The sequence below is a fragment of the Mauremys mutica genome, chromosome 2 (assembly GCF_020497125.1).
Source record: "Mauremys mutica isolate MM-2020 ecotype Southern chromosome 2, ASM2049712v1, whole genome shotgun sequence".
NCBI classification, from domain to species: Eukaryota; Metazoa; Chordata; order Testudines; family Geoemydidae; genus Mauremys; species Mauremys mutica.
This window is the reverse complement of record NC_059073.1, coordinates 153,899,917-153,919,571: the sequence shown is the minus strand read 5'-3', so window position 1 is coordinate 153,919,571 and position 19,655 is coordinate 153,899,917. Positions and strand designations below refer to the sequence as shown.

Below are 19,655 nucleotides of genomic sequence, written 5' to 3'. Positions count from 1 at the left end.
AGAAACCTCTTGCTGAGGCTTTTCCAGCTGCTCTCTGAGAGCTTTTTTGAACTATCCCCAGAGGACTATTGCTCCATTGCTGTTTGTGTAGACCTGCTGTTTGTCTAGTTTCATATTTAAAAATTGTTATATAGTATTTCTATTTTTTATATATATCCCTGTTTCTTAAAAAAATAAATGTATCCCTGTTTGTAGCACTTACCGCCTGATCCTTCCCCTGATTCCGAGTCCGGGTTAACGGGCGGGGACGGTTGGTAGGGGATCTCTGTGAGGGTGATGAAGAGATCCTGGCTGTCAGGGAAAGCGGGAGTGGGTTCGATGTCGCCTGCGCCGTCCTCAACAGACCCTTCCTCATCTTCCCCATCGGCGAACAGGGAGGGGGAACTGTCCCGGTACACTATTCCGTCCTCGGAGTCCACCGTCACTGGTGGGGCACTGGTGGCAGACCCACCTAGAATGGCATGCAGTGCCTCGTAGAAGCGGCATGTCTGGGGCTGGGCTCCGGAGCGTCCGTTTGCCGCTCTGACTTTTTGATACCCTTGTCTTAGGTCCTTCACTTTCACGCGGCACTGCATCGCATCCCGGCTGTATCCTTTGTCTTTCATGGCTTTAGAGACCTTCTCGAAGGTCTTCGCGTTCCGCTTGTTGGAGCGCAGCTCCGAGAGCACAGACTCCTCGCCCCACACAGCGATCAGATCCTGGACTTCCCGGTCAGTCCATGCTGGGGACCTCTTTCTATTCTGGGATTGCCCGGACTCCTCTGCTGGAGAGCTCTGCATCGTTGCAGGTGCTGCGGAGCTCGCCCCGATGTGCAACCAGAACGTCAGATTCAAACCGCCCAGACAGGAAAATGAATTCAAATTTTCGCGGGTCATTTCCTGTGTGGCTGGCCAGAGAATCCAAGCTCGGAATGCTGTCCAGAGCGTCAACAGAGTGGTGAACTGTGGGATAGCTCCCGGAGCTGCTAAGTTCGATTAGCATCCACACCAAGCCTAATTCGAGCTAGCAAGTGCGAATTTAGCGTTACTCCACCTGCCGGGGTGGAGTACCAAATTCGAACTAAAGAGCCCTCTAGTTCGAATTAAATGGCTTCCTGGTGTGGACGGTTGAGCGGTTAGTTCGAATTAACGCTGATAAATTCGAATTAAAGTCCTAGTGTAGACCAGGGCAAAGTAATGGAACATTGTTACAATTTGGGAGACTCTAGAAGTCTGGTCAAATTACTTTTTGCTCTGCTCTGAGAGGCTGTAGTCAGTTGAACACCTGGCACATACAGATCAGGAAGGTCAAGGCAGTTAAAAAGACGGGGCATGTTATAGTAATTTTATATTGTATATCATCTGAGGAAATCTTGGAAATCAATGTTTTCTTTTTCCAAAATACACTACAAAAATGAAAGCCTCACCACTATACATCAGTCAGAAGGCTTGCCAACCATATATAGGATGACTTTACAATGTATACATTATGGGGAATATTTTCATGAAGCTCATTCAAGCTTGATGGTGATCCTTGCAGGATTGGCAATTTCCTGGGAAAAACTAGTTTATGACAGGGTGTTGGTAAATACCTGCTTAAACCCAGTTTAAACCATGAAACTAAAAAATAATTGCAGGTTCAGAAAGCATCGAATGAATAATTTCAAACTTTGGATATGTCCATTGAAAGCTGAGGAATAGGCATAGTATATCCAGTACATCAAAGTTTGTCTTCTACTTCAGAATGCTGCATGACAAAATGAACCTGCAACTCTGATGATTCTGATTGCTAATTCTTTCAGCCTACAATTATGCATTATTGTTGTTTTCATATAATCAAATGTTTTTTACTTTTGTTTATATAATACTGAAAATTGAAATGAGTCAAGACATAACTTCGTTTAGAAAATACTGAACCAAGATGTACAGACATTCTAATGTTCTGTATTATAATGATATATATATTAGTATACTAGCCCATTGCAGTTTTACTTTTTATTAGTATAACCCTAAATTAATCTATTAATTTACTGCCTTATGTAACCACAATATGAGTATGTAACTAAAACTAGGTTTAACGTGGTATGCATTAATGAAACCATTTTTAAAAAGAGAAAATGCCTTAAAGTGAGACTAAATAGTTTTTTGTGAGGCAGTAAAAAACATTATTTTGCCTTGTAAAAACCACCACAGGTAAATACCAGGCTACTCCTGCCTCCTCATGTGTGTGCTTTGCATCTTTCTCTATTTTTTTGTGATGAATGTAGATACAACTGATAAGTAACACCTGAACTTTCAAGGAGTAATCCAAATTTCCTCAGATGATATATAGCATAAAAGGGCTGTAGTATGTGGCATCTTTAACTGATTTGCCCTACTTACACTGTGTATTTTAATTGGTCATCTAACTCTCTTAATCTTCCTTCCATTGGAATTAATGGAAGTTTTATCTTTGGAAGACTGAAGTAAGAATAGGCTCCTTCAGCATTTACACAAAAGAAAAAAATCAGTTCCAGTAAACTTCAATGTCCCCACTGTTGAGCTGAGAGATCCCAGACAAAGTGAGACAGCAGAAAAATACTGCTCATAAAGGAAAAAACTTTTTTTTTAAATGTACTTGGTATCCATAGAATATCAGGGTTGGAAGGGACCTCCGGAGATCATCTAGTCTAACCTCCTGCTCAAAGCAGGACCAATTCCCAACTAAATCATCCCAGCCAGGGCTTTGTCAAGCCTGACCTTAAAAACCTCTAAGGAAGGAGATTCCACCATCTCCCTACGAAACTCATTTCAGTGCTTCACCGCCCTCCTAGTGAAAAAGTGTTTTTTCTAACATCCAACCTAAACCTCCCCCACTGCAACTTGAGACCATTATTCCTTGATCTGTCATCTGGTAACACTGAGAACACTCTAGATCCATCCTCTTTGGAACCCTCTTGCAGGTAGTTGAAAGCAGCTATCAAATCCACCCCCCCCACATTTGTCTCTTCTGTAGACTAAACAATCCCAGTTCCCTCGGCCTCTCCTCATAAGTCATGTGCTCCAGCCCTCCAATCATTTTTTTTGCCCTCCGCCGGACTCTTTCCAATTTCTCCACATCCTTCCTGCAGTATGGGGCCCAAAACTGGACACAGTACTCCAGATGAGGCTTCAAAAATGTCGAATAGAGGGGAATGATCACATCCCTCGATCTGCTGGTAATGCCCCTACTTATACTTATCCATCTAGAGATGAAAGTGCCTTATGAAATTTAGAACACAGAAATCTAAAATTGTCAATACCATACGTTAGTTAATCAAGTTTCCCTATTACAAACTATCAAATTAATAGACTTTCCCACAATGACTGCACCAATTGTGGGGGTATAGGGGGGAAAGAATTTGTCTGGCAGGCTGGATGAAGGGAACAGTGCTTTATGGCTGGGGGATGGGGGGGGGAGAGAGAAGAAAACTGCTGCAAAAGGGAAGGAGGGTCAGTGTGGTTGCTCACTCATCCACTGGGAATGAAGGGCTTTAAAGGGCAGCCCTGTGTCTGAAGTCCCCTTTTACATGGAGCAGGCTGAGGCAGCACTCACCTTCCCTCTCCTTTAGGTGGTGAAATACCAGGTTTGGCCAAAACCTGCTGTGGGCCTTACACTGGATACCTCCTTTTTAGGGAGTCTGGGAAGGAAATTTTCCTTTACCAGCAGATTGGCTTGGGTGCAGTTGGGGTTTTTTCGCCTTTAAAAGGAGGTCTTTGTTAATGGAATGAAGAGGGAGGGGGATGAGAGTTGGGGACTCCTATGATTGGTATAGCAGGGAACCAACCTCAATTTCTTATAGTCCACCTTAATCCTCCTATGCAGGGGGGAGAGAATGGTAAGATCTCAGTGATGGATTGGCTGCAGGAACCTGTATAGAAAAAGAGGGGGAGCTGGCAGAAGCCCCCCCAGATAATTATGGACCAAACATGGGGTTACCTGCACTGTACACTCTTATCTGCTGGGTAGTCCCAAACATCTAATAATAAAGTTGCAGCCTGATTAACCCATGTCAAAATGTCTCCTGTCCTTCTTTCGATATAGCTGGACAAAGAAATGAATCTACCTAACCATACCATGATACCTCCATTGAAATCATCCTTCAACCTCCAGCCTCTCCTCCTCTGAACTCCAGCCTACCACAAGGCCTGTGAGAAAAGATGGACTTTCCATTGTGCCCGCAAAGTCAAGAAATCTGGGCTCTTTCCAGCAATGGATCAAAGCAAATAAAAGAGTTGATGACCCCCTTGATAAAAAAATACTATGTTTCTGCAGCCTGCCAAATTTGATTTGCTGCAAGAAACCTTAACTAACACATTTCCATTAATGAAGGGCTTCACAGTGGAATGAGATTTTCTTTTCCTGAACACTTCATCTCTCCATAATTACAGCATATGCCAAAATGTGAGGCACACACCCCAAACTGGGTGTGAATGATTAGCCAGTGGATGCAGATGTATAAATGAAGATGGGTAAGCCTTGGCATATTTGGCAAGACTACCATAAACTTAGAATATAGGGCAACCTTTTCATTTGCACAAACTCACATGCATAGTTCATTTACTCCATTAATATATGATGCCTACTTGTTTTTTATTTATCTCTAAATATCCAAATTTTAAATGATTCTTCATCACATTGAGTTTGGCACATCCTAGTCACAATAATCCTAACATTGTGCATTTAACAATTTAAATTTATACTATGGGATATTATCTGCAGCCATTGTGCAGCATAAGTCTTGTTAATAGCGATTCCACCTGCATACCAATTAGGGTGACGAGGTGTCCGGTTTTCGACCGGAACACCCAGTTGAAAAGGGACTCTCGTGGCTCCAGTCAGCACCGGAGCCATTAAAAGTCCGGCTGACAGCGCTGTAGCACCCAAGCAGGCTAGTCCCTACCTGTCCTGGGGCACCGTGCTGCGCCCTGGAAGCGGCCAGCAGGTCTGGCTCCTGGGAGGGTTGTGGGGGAGGGAGGGGGACACAGGGCTCTGAGCGCTTCCCCCACCCTGAGCACCAGCTCAGACAATAGGAGCTGGTGGGGGGTGTCTGCGGGAGAGATCAGCATGTACCCCGGAGCCTTTTTACTTAAGCATCAAAAAGTACAGAGCAAAGGTTTGGCATGTTACTTCAGTATCATGTAGTGTTGATCAACATTATTAAAAAATGTTCTCACATTTAAGCCTCATCCACAAATATTGAGGACTTTCCAATGATAAGTAGAGGTTTTACTCATCGGTTTCTACAGCATTTAACTCTTTATTAAAAAAACAAAATTCAAGTTTCTAGCTCTTATGGCCAAAGTTGATATGTAACCTTACACAGGAGAAACCTTATTATTGAATATCGACAGGAAGCCTGAAAGAACAGAAAGGTCTGAAGCACATGTATTCATTTCAATGGAGTATATTAAATGTGGAGCCTATCTTACTGTTACCCCTCTAAACTGCTGTATGGCTGGAACTTTTGGGAGGCAGCAATCTTCTAGCTCATTCTGAACAAAATTTGAGCCTTGGCAGCAGGTAGGATTCTATGTAATGATCTACAGGATGATCTGTCAAGGGTTGCTCATATCCACTGTTTCCCTCCTGATATCAACAACTTCTAGACCAACATATTGCTCATGAAAGAGCACATAATTACAAGAAACTATTTTGTGAACAATCACTGTTTTGTCATAGGTAATTTCTGTTCACTCTCCCTCCACTTGAAGCAAGCTACAGAAACTCCTCATGAGATTTGTTACTTTCAGCAGCTCAATCATTGAGCCCCTAGATTAACATAGAATTAAGGTTTAGCTAAACCTCAAAGATGAACAATGAAAAAAAGGCACTCTGGGATATAAAATTCTGATAGTTACAGCCTTAACAATTGGATGGGTGCAGTCACTTGTTTTAATTTAAATTATTTGAAATATGCTGTGTGTCTATTCCTGGGTCTTCCCCTGTCAGATCAGGTGCCAGTAAGCTGTTCATTTTGTTCATTATGTCTTCTGTATCACTTTGGATTATAGCTTTCAGGCTTGGATTAAGCCTATTCTTAGTGTTTCTAAATCAAAGCTATGTATCTGGTTTTCATTCTGTCAGGAGAAGTATCTAAGTAGTAGGATTTGATAGGACATCCCTAATAGCTCCAACAATAAGCCTGACACTAAGACCTTTCAACAGAAACAGATTTAAAATTAACAGAACAGGCGCATGATAATATACATGTACTACATTAAAACTCAGTTATAATGATCAGAGGAACGTAAAATAGATGTGTCTACTGAGAGACTGCAAAATGACATCAGAATGCCGTTTCAACTCCCCTTAGTTAATTTATGTGATACCATATTTACAATACTCAATGTACACCATACAAAATTTAAATAGACATTTATTAAAATAGAATAGCCTTTAAAATAAATACTTGTATTTTAAGTCCCTGTTCTGCCTTGACTTGCAAAACCATGCTCTGGCATTGGCCATTGTCAGAAGACAGGATACTGGGCTAGATGGACCATTGGTCTGACCCAGTATGACCATTCTTACTGTCACTTTTACCTCATATATCCTGGCTGCAGGGTGTAAATCAGCTCAGATTTTGGCCCTTAACAACTAATTGTGCACATGAAATGCGGGAGATGTCAAATAAGGTAACCTTTGCCTCAGCAAAAGGTTCTTCCATGAACATCCACCGTCACCAAAGACAATTCATGAAGAATCTTTGGATACATCAGAACCAGGCAATACTTTGGAACAAATACATCCATTTGTGATGAAGACATAGATCTCATCAACCACAGTACAGTGTAATTTACTGCAGGTAAATATCAAAGAATTCCTCTCACCCGAAGTTACGAATGGCAAAAACATGACAAATCTCCCCTCCACCATTTTCGCTTTCAGAAGCAATAAGTTTGAAACAGTGTCCAACTTCTTCCATGTTACAGAACTCCTCTAGGATCTCACCCCAAATCACCAACTGGGCACACACCCCTTTTGACCCAGCATCTGCCACATATCTTCCTCAGATCTGTTCTGCTGCACAGCTTTAAATTCATTCTGGTCCCTTTCCTTACCTCCAACATCAGAAGTACCAGATGTCACCACCAAGTCTAACCTCCTCACAGCACTCTTAACTGCAGGTATCATTTGCTTGTTAGTATGTAGGCACACTTTAAGATTGCTTCAACTCCTATCTCAAGGCAAGGTCAAGCAACCAGTTGGGAGGGGCAAAGAGGTATTTGGGGGAAGGTATAAAACACTAAAAGGCCAAAGAAAAGCCTGCCCCGACCATAGCATAACCTCACTCCTCACCCCTCCCATGGGATACAACCCCCGCAAAATGGAACATGACCATAAGTTGTAAGGGGTGGGACTGAGGGTGTGCATTGCAGGTATATTTGGGTCTGTTAAGAAAGGGGAAATGGGAAAGAGGAGGGGGAATGGGGAACGGGGACACAGGCAAGGCTCAGAAGCATCAGAGCTGAAAAGGGTGAAACGGGGGAAACGCTCTGTGGTGTCAGAGCCAGGGCTGCCCAGAGGATTCAGGGGGCCCGGGACAAAGTAATTTCAGGGGCCCCTTCCCTTAAAAAAAAGTTGCAATACTATAGAATACTATATTCTCATGGGGGCCTCTAGAGGCCTGGGGCAAATTGCCCCACTTGCCCCTCCCTCTGGGCAGCCCTGGTCAGAACTGAGAACAGAATCCTGGGAAATAGACTCTGCCGGTGTATAGAGCGATTAATATGCTTGCTTGGAACTAACCCCAATAAACATCACATTGCCTGCATTTCTGGTCTTCTGCTTTCTGTCTGTATGACAAGAACCAGGGGAGAGGGTGAAGGGAAAGCCCTCTAATACTGCTCTCACCCCGATTCATCATGACCACAACCCATTGGCATTCTAGTCCTCTATCCAAAAGACAGGACATCTCAGCATCCCTGTCTCTCTCCTTCCACCAAGCCAAATTATACAACCCCAGCACACACATACCCATCCCTCCACCAAATATAGCTAAAAAAAATTGTTGATAGAGGGAGAGTTACTCTTTTTTAAACCTTTCCTCTTATGTTTCAACAACCACCCAGACCCTACATGTCACGTTTTGAGGATGAAGTCTACAAAGCACAATGTTTCAGATTTCTAAACCTGTTATTTTGTGTTTCATATGTATTCTATCTTGTAAATTAAAATCTGTTTTGGACTAATAACATTCCCCCAAGGTAAAATAATTCAGAAAGCCCTGAAGTTCAAGAAATGAATGGGCTTTCCTAAGTCAAATGTTTGTTGACAGTTTGGTGTTCCATCAGTCTCATTCAGCTGCATGCCATGGCAACTCATCTGGACCATATACTATATAATAAAGGTTAGCTAAAGGTTATTTTGGGGTTATGAAGTTTTCTGCACAAGTGTGATGCACCACTTCACATACGAAGCCTGGAGCAGCTGTTTTATAAAGATCAAGTTATGCTCATGGGTCACTCATTTATTTCCTTTTTCGAGTCATGCTCACTGAAAGCAGCAGGGGCTACTTGTATCCCTCCATTCTGCCCCACCCCATCCCTGTGTGCCTCCCATCCCCCTCTGTTTTCCAGAAAGTCCCAGCAACTCCACCCCACCTCTTCACCCATACCAGGCATGTTGTGTACCCTTACAATTCCCCAGTTCATGTCCCTTATTTCTTCTTTCCATCATACCATGGCCTCTCATTCTCCCCCATGCCAGGGATCTGGGGGCCTCCAATGATACCTCCCTACTAGGGTCCCCCATTCTCCTCTTCCTCCCCAATGCCACAGCTCTTTGTGCTCCCCTCCATTCTCCTCTCCATCACATGTCAAGAGCTATGCGTTTACCCCATTTCTTTTGAGACTGCTCCTGTCTTAGCCTACCCATGTCTAGAGGGTCACAAACTTCACACCTTCTTTAGGCTGAACTCATTATACACACAGGGACTCCTTGCATCCCTCCATCCTCCCTCTAAAAGCTCCTGGTGTGCCACCCTCCCATCCTCCTCTATGTCAGGGACACGTGAATATGTAACCTTGTGTAAATCGTTGAATTATTTATTTTCTTTCAGATTGGGAGATAAATCACTCCGAATATCAATATTTTGAACTCTGTTAGAATGATGGGCTGAGCTGGAATGTTATTGTTATGCTGAAAAATGTCAATGGCTTTCATCAACCAGTTCTCTGATCTACAGAAAATTACAAACCTGGTTAAAACTAATAGGTGTACTAGTCAGATATAAGGGGCTCTGTGTGTCCCCTATTTCCCCTTCTGTTTTTTCCAGGTTCCACCAAAATCAATGAAGATCTGCGCACTGATGTCTAGAACATTTCCTGACATTTTGGAATTAAGCAGGTGCAGAATTCAAACGTTATTGTGTTACAGATAGACAAAAATGCCATTAAGTTGAGAGGAGGGCCTTGTTATGCTCAGCCAAACAGTGTAAATCTAGCAAAGAATCCTGTGGCACCTTATAGACTAACAGACGTTTTGGAGCATGAGCTTTCGTGGGTGAATACATTAATTCAATAATACAATAATTAGCATCCGGATGCATGTCAATAATTATTGATTATTGACATGCATTAAATAATTAAATAATTATTGACATGCATCCGACGAAGTGGGTATTCACCCACGAAAGCTCATGCTCCAAAACGTCTGTTAGTCTATAAGGTGCCACAGGATTCTTTGCTGCTTTTTACAGATCCAGACTAACACGGCTACCCCTCTGATACTTGACAGTGTAAATCTAGGGTAACTCCATTGTAAGAAATAGAGTTACTCCATATTTAGATCAGGGTAAAGGAACATAATGTGGCCGCACATTATTATGAGCCCACCGTATAATTTAATTTGAAAACAGTTTTTGCTTGAATTTCACTATGTTCTAAAGAGAGGCTCAGCACATTATAACAAATAAGGATGCTAATTATTTTTTCCTTCTGACGTTTTATTTTGTTCCCTAGCACATTTTGCTGGAATGACTTATACTGTGCTGCTCAATGTAAATCCTGTATAAACAATAACAAGAGTAGAAAAATCAGATCTACAACAAAACAAAACAAAGCAAGATTTCCTTAAGATTATCAGTTTTGTAAAACTTTCTGCACCCATGGTCACAACACAAAGTGAGTGAAAAATATGACACGTGCACTTCCAAAGACATTTTTTGGAAGAAGAAAAAAAAAAAAGCATTGTGTGAATGAAGTGCCTTAAGAGGACATATTATTTTGAAATAATATTAAATAGTATAAAATAAAGGCAAAAATATGCATCCATGTATAATATCAAGACTAATTTCTCAGGCCTTTAACTGATATGTTTTAAAAGTGATAATATGTAAGTGACAAGATTTATTTTTGGTGGGGACAAAATGGCTCAGATAATTGGTAATGAGACTCCATATTTTTGAAACTCTGTTGCATCTTCTCTGATATCCAGAATATACATGCAAATACAATTTGATCCAGTGCAAATACAAAGACTGGGATCACTAGCTATCCTGAGATGGCTAATTATAATCAAGTTCCATTATATTAAATGACTGATCTTCCTTGATTAGAACAGACATAATACATACTTTACATGCATCTGATGACACCATGACTAAGGCTGGTTAAAGGAAGTTGGTCTGCAATAAAACCCTCCGCAAAGCCAACATACCATGATGGAGATCTCAGTTGCTCTGTACTGTGGCGATTGCGGCACTGCAACATTGTTTAAGAAATCTTAAAGGCATATTTTAATAAAATATAATTATAATTAGATTTTTTTTCTTTTCTTGTCTATTAAATAACATTATTTTATTTAATATGCAGTTCATTATAAATGTAGTCCGATTACTTCAATGGCACATACATATGTATAGGTGTTAAACTCATAGAAGGAGGCAATCCTACTAGCACTCAAAGATTTTAGTTGCTATTCTAAAAGAGGCTGTGTGAAAGATTGTTTTGATCAATTTGACAAAAAGTGCAAAGAATACTTAAAAACAAAAACCTGCAGTCTTTGGAAAAGGAAATTGGCCTCACAAATAACTGCAAAACAGGTTTCTACTATGATAGCATTTTGTACAGATCTCTCTCGGTCTAAACCGACCTTTAGAATATGTTGTTTTTAAGTATCTTTTGATCAGATACTAGCAGATTTTTTTCTAGATTTACCTTTTGGAGATTTCAATATGCAGATATAACCCTCATATAAATATGCACTATTTTGATTATCATTTTCTTCATGTAACTAACCTACTACTGTAGTTTTTGTTGCAGTTGTTTTGGAAGAAGTAAAACATATATTTGTAAACAAATTAATCAATTTCAAATTGTGTAAAACTACTGTTCTTTTCTAAGTCACACAGTTCATATCCAAAACAAGCTGATAATTTCAAATTGCCTGCCAACATCTTCACTTCTAGACCACCAGTTCAAATTCAGCCCAGCTTAGTAGAGACTAACATTTTGGTATTGACTGATAGCTGTTCATTTTTTCTATTTGAAATTATTTTGTCAGTTTCACTGCTCAGTAACAGATTCCATACCCCAGAGAGAGACTAAATTGAACACTAGTTGCGCATTATGGCAGAGATGCTAAGGATTGACTGCACATAGATGCCAGAAGATGGCAGTATTTAAAACAGCCAGTCAGTATGTCACCTTTTGAAAAGTATGAAATTCATATAAAACAAAATATTTTATATAATGGAGAAAAGCAATATACTTTATATTTGACATCACAGGACAAAATATACAAATGGTATGTGAATAAATAGTCATATGCAACAGGTATAAGCTCCACTATGAAGAAATATAGTTAAAAGAAATGGGGAGAGAGAAGGGGATGACAAGAATAATATTATATAGTAATTTATTTATCTGCAGAGCCCCCAAAAGTATGGTGAACATGGTGCAGACAAATAAAGAGGATGCAGTCTCAATATATAGGGGATAGAATTGAAGGTGCTGGAAAAGCATGTAAACACAAAAGGCTGTCAAACAACTTAGCGGGGTACTGGTGTGGGAAAAGTGAATTCGAAAGGATTACAAATGCATTGCAAAATAGTGACTCAGCACTAGAGCATTAGACTGGTCAGCACAACACCTGGCTACACAGTCAGTGATAAGGGATGCAGAGAAAAAAAATCCCTAGATGACTGTGCTTAAGAAGAACTCAAGGACTAACAACGGTTAGGAGTTCATCAAAGAGGATCACATATAGACAAAACTCTGACATGAGACCTTAAACCCAGAAATTTCCACATCAAAGTTGAATTCCATAACAAGATAAACATGTGTTACAGTTAAGTTGTGAGCTAAACTATAATATATCACAGATGAGGTGGCAATATCCATTTGGTAAATCACATGTATTATGCATCTACTTCACTATAAATTTCTAAGGTACCTATCACCATGGTAATATTGACTCATTTGCACCCTGTCCATTAATCTATATTCCTTGTGTCTATTTGTGATATTCCAAACCTCTGAATATCTTCAAGCAGCCAGATATATGATGGTAACAAAGCATGATAGTATAGATCTTGTCTTTCTGCTTACAATGTCAATCACATGCCACTGTCCTGATTTTTGAGACACCTCAAGCCACTGCAAGATGGTCACTCACCTTCACAACTCCCCCAAAGTAAAAAAAACCCACCACTTATTGAGTCAAAACTAAATACAAAAAATCAGATGACACAGATGCACATGAAAGCATCAGTTGGTACAGAGTGTTCTGGAATCAACATTTGAACGATCATTTAGGTTCATTAGGATAAAGAATTGTTTCAATGGCTTTAACAAGTTTCACTAGATGGGATGTGTTTTTATACCATTAAAAATCTATCACACTATTTCCAAAAATTTTTTTGGGGGGGAGTGTATTTCCTTATTTTAAGATAGTGTTATCTGACTGTGAGAAAGAGAAGGCCCATGGAATGATGGGGAACCACTGAAGGATTAACCCAGAAAGGTATTCTATGATAATTATATTAAATCCCTTTTGAGAAGCCCAATATGGAATCGCAAGGAAAGATAGATAATAAGGACCCAGATGCAGATTGCAAAGCTGGTCTCCTGTATTCTACGCTAGAAAAAGAAACTCCAAGGAATACTCTTACCATTGGAAAGATTGTTAGGCTAGGCCATAGGAGAAGCCAACAGCATCTACTTATTAATGGGAACCACCATTTTGGAGTCTTCTGAATTAACCTGAAGTGCAGCTGATTAATAAGTATTATACAACACGATAAGGAGGCAGAAATGCATCATTGCACTCTCTCGTTACGTTAGACAAAAAAGGAAAATACATATTTTCCGTGTATAAACATTCTTTATCTTCTTGCTTTATTCTGTCTCCTTATATGTGGTGTTCATTTAGTGCAGATTATGTAATGGTTTTAAAAACTAACAAAAACTGGAAAAGAAACATGGAAAAGCAGAGCGGGCAAAACAGCTGCAAATATATAAAATCAGCAATACATCTTGAACTGAGTCCTTGAAATCAGACAGTGTTTAATAATTTATGTGTAGCCCTGCTTTATTATATTAAGCAAAAAGATTGTTATTTTTAAAAATTCTTCTAAAAGTTGAACACAGTATTCTTTATTATGCTTCTAATAGCAATATAAATTTAATATTCATACTACGAGTTTCAACTATAAGAACACACACACAATACAATCTGTAAGACAAATAAGGGTACTCGCATTTAGCACAATGGGAGTCAGGAGGAGCTAATGGCGATTGTTTCAATGGTTTGGGGGCAGACACATTCTGAAATATTGTTCTAGTAAGTCACCAGCAAATACTTGGCTGGTTGTCAAAGGTTCAGTAATAATGTCAGTTCCTTTGTTAACAAACCTATAGGAAGTTTGGATATGATAACCAACACAGAAAATTGTGAGAATGTGTGACATCTATTTCCATTCTCTGGTTTCTCTCTGATGACTTATATTACAAAAATAATGCTTTCAAACGCTGGTTCCTCCAAGAAGGAAGAAAGAGAGGTCATTGAAAGAGAGGTATCTGTGTTATAAATTGTAGAATGGTCAATAAGGCTTCTAAGATCCAGATAACGTTAGGAAATAAGATATTATTTTGATGTATTTGTGTTATATTAATGAAATAATAATAATAAAAAACAACAAACCTGAGCCAATGTCAACTAGGGAATACTATACAGAATCCAGTTTAAAGGACTCAACAATTCTCACCTCTAACAGACCACCAAACCTGTCCAACCAATGTCCTCAAGCAAAGGCTTTAGCAACAGGTGAGGATCATGGGTTTTGACCTGGGCAGGCCTACAGAGACCAGTGTATGAGGCCATGAATCCTGCAGCTGGAAAAGCTTCTTCAAAAATACCCTGCTACCAAGCCCCACACCAGCTGATCTTAACTTTTGGGGAAGAACATGATAGAAGTTTTTTTTTTAAGGTTGCCTGGACTGAAATAATAAAAAGCTTTCAGAGCTCAAAGCTAACACCTTGAATTGAACAGGGAAATAAATTCAAAGTACAGCTACCATATGCTTACACCAGTATCAAAACAATAGCAACTTCCTAGCCAAGTGTAGATGGAAGAAATAACACTTGGAACAGCCTGAAAATTGCTATTTGGGAAAACTCAGTGTTTCTGAATAATAGCTGGAAATGTTTGGCTCCTCGACCTATTCAAGGGAAGGTAAAATTGGGGTTGCCAATGGAGGAGGGAAAACAGATGGGTCCCAGTCCTAGATATCTCCAAATAGTAACAGAAAACAGTCAGCCTGTTCTGGACCCCAAAACCTCCCATTACATTACAATGTCTTTGGGAAGCTGTCTGTCTAGCTATCAGCTGCATGTTTATGGTGTTTCTCTTGTAACTGTTTAGGACTTCTGTGATGCAATTCCTCAGCTCAAGCCTAATCAATGACAGCAGTAAGAGCAGGACTAAAGTGACTTTTGTTGCTGTAAAATGGAGGTTGTGAGTGTGCTGATAACTATGTATAAGAACCTTTACATTAGGACCAAGTGAATAGATGTAGCTTCATTATAAACTTTGTAGGTGAAATTTACATAGGCTGAATCAAACCCACTAAAATCAGAACTACTTCTGTAACCTGGGGTGACAGGGCTAATCATGCTAATTTAATTCCTTCAAAGCAGATTCTGGATTTTCTCAGTACAGCTTCCATTGGCCTGTATACCTACTGATTGCCTTCTGTTGTCCACCTGCTGAACTCCTATCAAACTATATGGAATTTACTTACAAACTATTTTTGCACATTGAACTGGTAGAAGCTTCACTTAAAATCACTAAACACAAACATGAACTACAGAGACAGCTCTAATATCCTGAAGATAACCTTGTGACACAGTCTGAGAAGTGTCTATGATTTCTTTCAGAACATTTAAATATCATCCTATTTTAGAATTCCTATTGCATCAACCAGGCACATGGAGAACAGTTGCAAATGCAATGTTTATTAACAGGGTAGAATCACAAGTTACTAGACTTTGTCTGGATAAAACTAGCCTCCATAGACAGGCTGCTATTGTATTGTGCATAGATAGAACAGAAACCAATTTCTAAACAAAATAATTTCCAGTAGCTTAGAAGTATCAAATGCAAGGGAAAAATTGAATGAATGAATAAATAAATAAATAATGCCCAATACATCTGGGCTTCCTCTAAAGTGAAGCAACACGTACATCTTTAGACAATGTGATTAAGAACAAATGTTTAAAAACAGTAACAATTATTTTTAAACACAAGCAGAAAGACTGAAAAATAGTTTATATAATTTATAAAGCAAACATACCTCAAACACACAGGGATCTTAATTTTGGCAAAAAATTACTATCTCAGCTGTCTTTTCGTCTTCAGCTCTTGCATTTGTTGCACTGCCTAGGATAAATAAATCTCAACTTACTTTCAAACAGAAAGCATAAGGCTATACCAAAGGAAAAAAAATGTTAATAGCATTGCTGTTAATTCCTCAGTAATCCTACTTCATTATCGTAAGGAAATAAATCTCAGAAAAGGATTGCCTTATTAAAAGTGAATTAGAAAACTGAATGTCATCTGTGCAGGGAGGCATTCTTTTAAAACGCAATCAGCAAGGCAGCATATAAATAGGGCACTATATAAAAATGTTCCTATCACACAATCTTTAACAGATTTTCAACAGATGTGTACATAACTTTGATTTAATAAATTCCTAAAATAAAATATATCTACATCATTTACCATGATCTTTCAAATGAATAAAGCAACAAAAAAAACCAAAACAACAACCACCACCACCATTTAGAGTCTACTCAAGGAACACTATTTTAAAGGTATGTAAGGTGCAGACATGAGTGACTATTAAAATATTATTCGTGCGATTTTTCAGTGTCATCAAAATATTTGATTTACCTTCGAAGACTGAAAAAATTGGAGGTTTTGTTTTGATGTAATTGCTATATATAAACCATGATTAAAAGGCAATGCAAACCCTTATGCACATCTTAAACACACATTTATCCCTAGTTATAGTGATGTGTGAAGGATCTGAGCTGGGTAGAAGCAATGCACAGTAAAAATGCAAACTTGAGACAACTCCGCACAGTGCATATCATATTAATATAACCGTTCCATCTAGCACCACAATATTTATGCCTCAGACACATCACTTTCAGGCATGTTATTTGAAAATAGGCAGTATTAAACAATTGATCATTGGAAAAACTCACCAGTATTAAAACAGACAAAAACACTACTTATATAGAAATATGTCAAACTTTCATTAAATATATGGAAAAAAAAGATGTGTACAAGCCAACTACCCCTTGTCATTTTTCTTCTCATTAGTATCTCTATTTCTCTTCACTTTTTCCAAAATTCTATTCTAATTCTTTACCCTGTGGTCATCCTCTGAATATTTCTTTAAATGACATAGCTTTTCCATTATATAGCTGTAAATGTTGTAATAAAATTATTTTGAAGAAAACAATGTAAAAATGATGGTGCAGGTACAATATAAGATTAGAAGATCTAGATCTGAAAGATATCCCACTTTATGGAACGTAGTTAACAGCTGGAAACAAATGGTGGAGACCTTTAAAGCATTCAAATGAAAAACATATATTCCCTTTGGCCATGTTCATGACACTTTCCACAAACATACTATTTTTTCACTGAATCCTAGTCTCATAAATTCAAAAGGGATATGTGTCTTGTGAAAGGGATCATGTTGGAAATGTCTGTGGGAAGAGATAAAATTTTGAGGAGTGGAGCAAGAAAAGGAGAGCACATTTGATTATTTGTATATCAGTACATAATTATTCCTTAACTTTTTCTCTCACCTTAAAAGTTAATCTATTTTATCGATCTATATTAGGGGTTTTATATTGCCGCTCATCACTGCACTATCTGAGCACCTTACACATGAAATCAATAGCAATAGCAAAGTCCCTAATGATTTTCATTGTTCCAGAGGAGTGCAGCTGACACAGTGGTTCATAAATTGAAATATGCTTTTTAATGTAATTAAGGCTTGATGCATTAATTGCTTTGAAAATTAGAACCAGAGCTTTAAACTGGCATCAGAATCTGACTAGAAACCAGATGAGGGATTAGAGCACAGATCTGATGTGCTCACAGCAGTCTAAGCCAGGGAGATGATGCATAGCCGTATTCTATACCAGCTAGAGCTTGCTTATCTTCTTCACATTATGCTTCAGATCCAGTGAATTACAGTAATCAAGACTGGAGATGAGAAATGTATGGATCACTGTGGCTGGTTCCTTGTCCAGGAGGAAGGGACAAAGTGAGGAGTCAAACAGGACCTTGAGGCCCATGCCACTTTGATGAATAGGGACTGCATGCTTTCTATGAAAGGTGGAGACAACATCCTAGCTGACTCTTGAAAATGATTCCCCTTTCTGACCAGCATAACTTTGGCCTTGCCTAGGTTCAACTTGAGCCAGCTACTTTCATGCAGGCATTGATTTCTTGTACACATTTTGACATTTCAGCAATGACAGTGGCTGCATCCACAGAGAATGAAATATATAGTTGAGTGTAATCAGCATACTTCTGGCAGCTAAATCCATGTGTCCTGTGGCACCTTATAGACTAACAGACATTTTGCAGCATGAGCTTTCGTGGGTGAATACCCACTTGCATCCGAAGAAGTGGGTATTCACCCACGAAAGCTCATGCTGCAAAATGTCTGTTAGTCTATAAGGTGCCACAGGATTCTTTGCTGCTTCTACAGAACCAGACTAACACGGCTACCCCTCTGATACCTAAATCCATGTGTGTCTGTCTCTCCCAGTGATCTCATGTAGATATTGAAGAAAAGAAGGGTAGTATAGATATCTGGGGGACTCTGCAAGCAAGGGTCTTTAGCAATGAGGAACAGTTACACATCACCACTCTGAGGTTTGCTGTAGAGGAATGACTGGAACCATTGTGATACTGGACCATTTACTCCTGTTATGTCATGTAGGCGGGTTAGCAGTATTGTGTGTCAACGGATGTGGAGAGGTCCAGCTCGATGAGCATGGAGATCTTGCCTGTGTCCATCATCATATGAAGGTTGCTTTGTCCTGATCTGAACCTACTGTGAGGCATCCAATACCAGATGTTGGCTGATGTCCATGTTGTTGAAGATCAGTGGTTTCTACTTGCTCAATTATTTTGCTCAGGAATGGACGGCTGGAGACAGGACAGTAGTTGGAGAAGTCTTCTAGATTGAAAATTGACTGAACTATTGTGTTTTGCAGTAGGTGTGCTTCTCTGAAGAAACCTTGACTATTTTTACTACTAGTGCAATAGTTGTTCTTCACTGGCTTTTACCAGCCAGGATGGGCATGGATGCATTTCACAGATTAGGGCACTAATTTTTTCCTTAAGTTCGTATACTTATTCTTATGGATAATGTATGTTTTTGATCACTCTTTAGAAGTTACTATATAGTACATTGCTGCTGAAAAACAAAATATTTTACAAATGTTGGTATCTGTCTTTATAACACCTTAACACAGGGAGCAGGGGTACGATGTGAGAAGGGAGCTCTTAAAAGTTTTCTAGGGTGGAACAAGGGACCACTTTAAAGCTTTGTTTGGAGGCTTTTACACAAATCATTGAATCTCTGGTATCATACGACTTAAACTGCATATTTCACCAGATTTATTGATCTCATGGGACTCTTCCAGGCTTGGTAAAATGCCTAAATCTTTGAGACTGTCAACTATGTGTCTAATCTATTTCAGGTATGTCTAAGGCTCCAATCAACTTGGTATCTCCGTGCTGAACAATATAGTCTGGAAGCCTCTTTCTGGTTTTCAGCACAGCAAGGAGGGATAAACATGTTTATATTTGTTATGGATTTTTTTCTTAAAATAGCTAATATATTCACTGATTTGGTTTTGTACCCAAATAAAAAATTATTGAAGAAATATGCCTTAACACTTGCTCTGGGCTACTGGGAATGCCTGTTTTTAGAAAATATTGTGATGGACAGTCAGAAATGAAAATACATTGTTAGTGTATTTTCATTGTTGAATGTCATGGTGTTTCCAAGATGATAACATGCAGAAAAAATATAGTTACTTTCTATACAAGATGAATAAACACATGTTGATTTAATTTGTAAATTACTTTGTTGTGTCTGAAATCATTAGATGTG

The 19,655-nt window shown here is 39.1% G+C and overlaps 1 protein-coding gene and 1 long non-coding RNA gene across 15 annotated transcripts in view; one reads left to right on the top strand and one right to left on the bottom strand.

The window, feature by feature from the left end:
* Nucleotides 1–4,135, top strand: part of LOC123364979 — a 62,500-nt gene extending 58,365 nt beyond the window's left edge. Inside the window, exon 4 of the long non-coding RNA XR_006577384.1 lies at nucleotides 4,042–4,135. This is a non-coding gene — a long non-coding RNA (uncharacterized LOC123364979). The remainder of the gene's footprint in view (nucleotides 1–4,041) is intronic.
* The window catches only part of CDH18 (cadherin 18), a 644,661-nt gene that overhangs the window by 535,403 nt on the left and 89,603 nt on the right, over nucleotides 1–19,655 (bottom strand). For 11 of the 14 annotated variants that reach the window (XM_045007543.1, XM_045007546.1, XM_045007537.1 and 8 more), the window contains one exon: nucleotides 15,798–15,883. The exons of 2 other annotated variants lie outside the window; for them this stretch is intronic. The gene's annotated coding sequence lies outside the window, so the exon portion shown is untranslated. Of the gene's footprint in view, nucleotides 1–12,618; nucleotides 12,670–15,797; nucleotides 15,884–19,655 lie in introns of those variants that run through there. One more of the 14 variants, XM_045007553.1, reaches the window with a different exon arrangement.